Genomic DNA, 7,822 nt, shown 5'->3' with positions numbered 1-7,822 from the left:
GAATAAACACTACATACATTAAACATATTCTCCCTTGAGAAGAGACAGTTAGGAGGAGATATTATTGTGATACACAAATATCTAAATGTTGATTTTAGCATAGAGAAAAAACTATTCAGTGACAGATCACTTAAAAAGACACATGGCCACTCAAAGAAGTTGGATGAGAAGCAGTTTTACCATAAACTATGCAGGGGGTTCTTTATTGTTAGAGCAGTAAGGATATAAAGCTCCCTTCCACAATTGGTGGTGTCAGCTGGGAGTGTTGATAATTCCAAAAAACTCTTAGATAGGCATCTTAGCAAATTCAATATACAGGGATATAAGAAATGGTAGAGAATACACACACACACATTCACAGGTTTAACTGTAAGGACCCATGTCTTTATTCAACCTTACCAACTATGTAACTATGTATTATAGGTAGGTCACAACAAGTATTTAGCTGTTTGCCTGAAGTTCATCTTTAAAGGTAAGTGAATTTCCTAATACCATTTCTCATTTCTTGGTTACTCAAGCTGTAAATCAGAGGATTGATTAATGGAGTCAAAAGGATGTATATCAAAGAAAGAATCTTGTTCAGGTTAACAGAATTGATGTTCGATGTAAAGGTGTGGATCTTATTGATAAGGTTCAATTGTAAAGGTTCACAATGATCAGGTGGGAGCTACAGGTGGAGAAAGCCTTCTGCCTTCCAGTGTTGGATGGAATCTTGAGAATGGTGTGGAGGATGGAGATGTACGTGGCTATGATCAACATAAATGGACAGACTACAAAAGGAAAAGAAAATACAAAAGGGATCAGCTGAACAGCAGGGTTATCTGAACAAGAAAGTTCTACCACGGGAGAAATGTCACAAAAAAAATGATTGATAATATTTGGGCCACAGAATTCCAAACTTTATAATAAAGCATATAGTACAAAAGCTAACGTTAAGGCCATTGACCAACAAAAAGTGCCTATTTCCAATTGGTGTCTAAAAGCCATGATACTTGCATTGTGCAGTGGTTTACATACGGCCAAATATTGATCAAAAGACATGGAAGACAACAGTAAACACTGGGCAACCACTGGAACTGCTAGTAGATAGCACTGGAAAAAACATCTGGCCACGGATACTTTCCCACCACCCACCAGTATCAACCACAGCATGTTAGGCTTAATGTTACTGGTGAAGACGATTTCGGACAAAGACAGCTGACTGATAAAGAAGTACATGGGAGTGTGAAGACTTCAGATGAACACAACCAACACAACAACAAGAACATTGCTGGTTAAGGCAATTATGTGAATGATCGGAAAGACAGTGAAAAACTAGAATTTTAAAGTCATGAAGGTTGCCGAATCCCAGGAGCAGGAAGTCTTTCACCAGTGTGTGGTTCTTGTTGGTCATTATTTGGATGCCATACGAAAGTATCTGATGAAGTACTGGAACCAAAAAAATAATAATAAATAGAATTGAGCATGTTTTTAGAAAATGGTAACAAACATACTGTAAGTAACTGTAGGAATTTCACAACAGAAATGTACAGTGATGCAAAAATTTTAAATGTACCCATTTTTTTTATTTTTCAACTAGAAAAATAGAGTGAAATGTGAGATATGATAATTAAAGTTAAATTATGCAGCTTAGGAATACAGACAACCATGGTTCATAAACTGTACAAGTATCTGCACATTAGCAAATAAGCATATATCCAGTAGCATCCATAACATTTAAAATGCACCAGTTTGCTGTTTTGCATTATTTTCTAACTAGCTTGCTTATCACTACTTGCCAACGCCAACAAAAAAATGAACAAAAATGTAAAATTAAGGCAATTTTTGTTCAGTACTCAGTATTGCTAGAGCATAGATTTGTTCTACCTGTCATCATCCATGTGTTAATGTACATGGTGTTGGGTAGCCCATGTTTTTTAATTTGGCTTCCAATGCACCATATATCAAGAACAACTGGGCATGCATAATTCTTCCTATACATTAAAACACACCCCACTGTAATGGAAAAAAATGTGCATTGTCCTTTTTTTTGCATGAAATTGCATTTATTTACAAAATAAAAAGGAACACTTTGAAAACACTTCAGATCTCAATGGGGAAAAATCTCATGCTGAATTTCTATACTGATATGGACTGGGTAATTTGTTAGGAACGAAAGGATGACACATCGTTTGATGGAAATTAAAAGCTGAGGTGGTGGCAGCATCATGCTCTGGGGATGTTTTTCTTCAGCAGGGACAGGGAAGCTGGTCAGAGTTGATGGGAAGATGGATGGAGCCGAATACAGGGCAATCCTAGAAGAAAATCTGTTGGATTCTGCAAAAGACTTGAGGCTGGGGCAGAGGGTCACCTTCCAGCAGGACAACAATCCTAAACATAGAGCCAGAGCTACAATGGAATGGTTTAGATCAAAGCATATTCATGTGTTAGAATAGTGCATTCAACGTCCAGACATAAATCCAATTGAGAATCTGTGGCAAGACTTGAAAATTGCTGTTCACAGACACTCTCCATCCAATCTGACAGAGCTTGAGCTATTTTGCAAAGAAGAATGGGCAAAAACGTCCCTCTCTAGATGTGCAAAGCTGGTAGAGACATCCCCAAAAAGACTTGCAGCTGTAATTGCAGTGAAAGGTGGCTCTTCAAAGTATTGACTCAGGGGGGCTGAGTAAAAATGCACGCCACAATTTTCAGATATTTATTTGTAAAAAAAAAAATGTAAAACCATTTATCATTTTCCTTCCACTTCACAATTGTGTGCCACTTTGTGTTGGTCTACCACATAAAACCCCAATAAAATACATTTACGTTTATGGTTGTAACATGACAAATTGTGGAAAATTTCAAGGGTTATGAATTAGTGACGGATATCGGTTTTTCGTTGCTGATACCGATATTTTGGCCAGTGCATATCGGTATCGGCCGATATGGGCCGATATTTTTGAACATTTCAAAAAAAAATATTTTTTTGACAGATACTTTTGTGGAGAGATCTGGGGGTCTAAAAGACCCCAAACCCCTCCTCTGCACTTAAAAGCATTCAAAACACCAAGTCTGGCTGTTTTTAATGCTGTCATTTTTTTTAATCTGGCGCCAGACAGTACCCAGAAGTGATGTCACTCATGACATCACTTCCGGGTTTTTGCATGGAGACCCGATCAGAGCCCAATGCGGTATTGATTGGGTTTTCGGTGGCCGTGCAGGCTGGTTGCCCGGGTCTCCCGGTGGGACGGGAGACCTGGGCGGGCCGCGGAAGGTGGCGGGAGGACGTCCCCTCCCGCTCCTTGTAATGACAGCCGAGCGTCTTCACAGCTGCATCGGTTGTCATTACAAGACAGCCGACCGTCGGCTATGGACGCCGGTACCGGGGTGATGCCTCTAGCTGCAGGCATCACTCCGGTACAAGCACTTTCCCGAAATATCGGCAATATCGGTAACCTCAGATATTGCATATTGGCCCTCGATATATCAGCTTTGCCGATAATCGGTCGATCCCTAGTATGAATATGTTTTTAAGGCACTGTAAAATGCACTTAGCTGATCTACACTGAAAGTTCAGCTGAGCCTTAAAACTTTCTGATACAGAACAATTATACTTCATATAAAAAAAAAATAAAAAACACTGTCCAAAAACTAAAAGCAAAACTGGTCAAATGTTTCCTACAACAAATATTTTCACCATCAACATTGGTATATTTCTTACCTGAGAGACTGGTAACGGATTTCATAGAAACTCCTGAGAAAGGAAGCTGGACCTAGAAGACAGGAGCCAGGAAGCAGCAGCTTCTCCGCAGGCTTCTCACACAGGTATGTTGTTAAGTAATAAAGAATGGCTTAGAGCAAAGTAAACACTACGGAGTGAGTGTTTTTAGATAGGCAATGAGATCTAGATTCATCATTTAGTTATATGCTGCTTGTATTCCTAAAACATACACAAGAGAAAAATCCACATCGACCTAATTAGATAAATTGTGGCAGAGCAAAGCTGGAACTCCCATGCTGCTGAATCCCAGCCGTTACTACATTATTCAACTAAGTCAAGAACGGCTAGCCTAATTTACATAAAATAGATTAACATTTTTTAAATAGTAAGCAATGTTAAAGGGATTACATAGTGGTTTTGGCAAGATAAATAGGAAAAACTACATTTTCATATTATGTACTCTCCTGTCCAGCCAGTAGGTGATTTTTTGTTTAACCCACGGGGGTATGCAAAAACAAAACACCTAAGTGTACAAAAAAAGGACATGTGAAAAACACACAAAAAATACACTAAATGGCGTGTCTCTAGTCCACCTCCCGAAGAAGTGGGACTCCACCCTGATCCCCCAGGTCTGCCAGGCTCCTAATAAGGGCAAAGTACAATTTGGTCCACCTAGCCAAAAGGCCTGGAGGACAACTCTTCTTATGGTTAGCCAAAGCCAACCATCGATTACTAGGTTTGAGGCTTTCCCGAAGAGAGACCTCCCGATTTAGTGGAGGAAGGACCTAATGGCCACACATCCTCCCCCTAGGCTTCAGGTAGGCCCGAGGACCCACACCCTCCAACCAAGTAAAAAAAAAACACAGACAGGGAGGGGGATGGTGAGTCAAAGCAGTTACTCCTCCGCCTCAGGCCAAGGTTTTTTCACAGTACAGGTCCAGACTTGTATAGAAGTCATCAAGGTAAATATGGAAATCTTTTTTGAACAGTGGGAATGCCAGGTCTCAGACAATGTTTCCACTTGTGCCAATGTAGGTTGGGTACTCAGGGGGCTGGAGCTGGGAGTCTTTGCCTTCATGCACATGGAGGGCATGCACATATACTGTGGCTCTTTCACAGAGCTTGTTGGGCTTAAATCTATACCTGGCTTTACTGGGAATGTAATGATGGAATTGCAGCTGGCCTGTGAAGTGGGCAAGGAGTTCATCTTCACAAAAGTTTTGGTTAGGGACATAAATTTCAGTTGGATGGGGTGGGTGGACCAGTAGGCATGTAAGCCCTATATTAAACGTAAGGCCCAAAAACAATTTTTAACTCCTCCAATGTAAGATGCATCCATTGAAACAGATGGGAATAGGATGAATTGGGGTTGTTTGCAATATATTGCTCTGCAAAAAAAATTAGTCTGGTGCACGATGTATTTAAGTAAATCGTCAGGGAAAACCAAATGTATAAAATCAATTTTGGAAAAATTGCTAGTGTTGGCCTGGGCACCTGTCTGTGAAGTGAAAGGGAGAGCTGTAGCTGACCCTGAGCTGGAAGGCAGTCATAATGGGTTTACCAGGGCATCAGGAGGAAAGGTTTGAGCCCTGATTCTTTGAGTCTGGTGTGATATTACAGTTCTGGTACTGGGCCATTCATTCTGGGATTTAGCGCCGTTGGTTTTGGTGCTGTTGGTTTTCAGAGAATCTTATTCTTTTGGGAGGGACTGTTGGGAACAAAGGCTCTGTTGTCACTGGCGGGGGGGGGGGGGTCGAGGAGGAGAGGCTTCAGATGCTGGAACATGTTACATATCCATAAATGTGGGTGGAACATGTAACATGTTTCATAGAGGTGAAGTTATCCTTTAAGACTGTCATTAAGTGCATCACCATTTCTTAAAGGGTCCCAAAGATAGCCGGCAGAACAATAACATAATGAACTGCCTCTCCCATAAAACCATCCTGCAGGTCCCTTTTGTGCCCTTCTGACCTGTCTTTCATTTCTTTGGACAGTGTACATCTAGTCAGTCTAGACTTAGCATAGTCACCATCAATGCACTTACAGGCAGTACAGTTTCTGTGATCGGTAAATCAAACTTTATTACTGCCCACTGCTGCACTTTATCTGACCTCGCTACTGTTTATGCTAATCTGGATGCCAAGCATCATCTTATGCATAGTCATTATTAATTACTCTGTATGCTACATTGTGTTAATACCATTGTTAATGCATTTTTATGCTTGCTTCATTACCAACCATATCGGGTGACAATATACGGTACTAGGTTTGCCATTACTTTTTTTTAAGTTATTTAGTGCCTGTTTCCTTTGATATAATACTACTACTGGGTACTGGTAAAAGTATTATTTTCAGTGATTTTCTGTCATATTGTGTGTTTGTACACTCAACCTTGTGTGTCAGAGGGGCTGAAGGTCTTGAGAAGGTTGAGGCAAAGAACAAAGAACCCATCATTTCAAGCAGCTCCTACAGGGGTAGCGCTACAATTGCAATGCATTATAGGGCACTCAGCTGGGAAATTCCTGACGAACATTCCTAAAGTTTGAATTCTATCTGTATTTTATCCATATGTACAGTCAAAAGTTCAGACGTTAGTTCAGACCGAATTCTCATCCCAACCCTAACCATGATAAAAATGAGTGAGTTCCACCAGCAGCAGCCAAAGGTTCGGGAAGGTAAACTGAACTAAAGCTGTCCCTCAAAATCTTTATGTGCTGTAACATTGCATGCAACTTTAACAAACAAGTGCATACTTATTGAAACCAGACACCTTCAGCCCTCTATGTTTGTTGACACTTTGTGCCCCAAGGCCTTTCTTCCTGGCTGCGTCTGCACAGTGGAGGTCCATAGAAGTCTATGGTGCTCATCTACCTACATCTCCTGGCAAGAAGACAGAGGTAGACAAGCCCCATGAAAATACACTTACTCTTTAATTAGACTTTAAATTATTATTATTTAAACTTAAAAAAAAAATATATATATATATATACACAGTATATCACAAAAGTGAGTACGCCCCTCACATTTTTGTAAATATTTTATTATATCTTTTCATGTGACAACACTGAAGAAATGACACTTTGTTACAATGTAAAGTAGTTAGTGTGCAGCTTGTATAACAGTGTAAATTTGCTGTCTCCTCAAAATAACTCAACACACAGCCATTAATGTCTAAATCACTGGCAACAAAAGTGAGTACACCCCTAAGTCAAAATTTGGCCCAAAGTGTCATTATTTTGTGTGGCCACCATTATTTTCCAGCACTGCCTTAAGCCTCTTGGGCTTGGAGTTTACCAGAGCTTCACAGATTGCCACTGGAGTCCTCTTCCACTCCCCCATGATGACATCATGGAGCTGGTGGATGTTAGAGACCTTGCGCTCCTCCACCTTCCGTTTGAGGATGCCCTACAGATGCTCAATAGGGTTTAGGTCTGGAGACATGCTTGGTCAGTCCATCACCTTTACCCTCAGCTTCTTTAGCAAGGCAGTGGTTGTCTTGGAGGTGTTTTTGGGGTCGTTATCATGTTGGAATACTGCCCTGGAGCCTAGTCTCCAAATGGAGGGGATCATGCTCTGCTTCAGTATGTCACAGTACATGTTGGCATTCATGGTTCTCTCAATGAACTGTAGCTCCCCAGTGCCGGTGTCGTGTCGAGGAATGCCCTCCGTCGGATAATGCCCGGGTCGGACTGCGCATGCTCCGTAAGTGACGTCACCCTGTCAGAACAGCTGATCGGCTGGGGTTGGCGCGTGCGCAGTCCGTCGGGGGCACAATCCGACGAGAGACAGAGCGGGGAAGAATCTAATGTCAGATTCTGACTCGCTCTGTAGCGCGTGCGCAGTCCGTTGGGGGCATTTCTCGACGAGAGACAGAGCGGGGAAGAATCTAATGTCAGATTCTAACTCGCTCTGTACGATGATTACACATATGAAGATTCTAACTCGCTATATGTAACTAATATATAAACATATATATATATATATATATATATAGTGTATATATATATATATATATATATATATATATAGTGTATATATATAGTATATATATATAGTATATATATATAGTGTATATATATATATATATATATATATATATATATATATATTATATATATA

At 40.5% G+C, this 7,822-nt stretch overlaps 1 pseudogene across 1 annotated transcript; it reads right to left on the bottom strand.

Moving 5' to 3' along the window:
- Window positions 1-466: 466 nt before the first annotated feature.
- On the bottom strand, window positions 467-1,393 carry LOC309552889 (olfactory receptor 10A3-like; annotated as a pseudogene). The gene has a single exon. The product of its transcript is annotated as an olfactory receptor 10A3-like (transcript).
- Between the last annotated feature and the right edge of the window lie 6,429 nt (window positions 1,394-7,822).

The sequence above is a fragment of the Pelophylax lessonae genome, assembly GCF_965119305.1.
Source record: "Pelophylax lessonae genome assembly, chromosome: 4".
Classification (NCBI taxonomy): domain Eukaryota; kingdom Metazoa; phylum Chordata; class Amphibia; order Anura; family Ranidae; genus Pelophylax; species Pelophylax lessonae.
The sequence above is the reverse complement of the archived record's forward strand: the minus strand, read 5'-3'. Positions and strand labels throughout refer to the sequence as shown.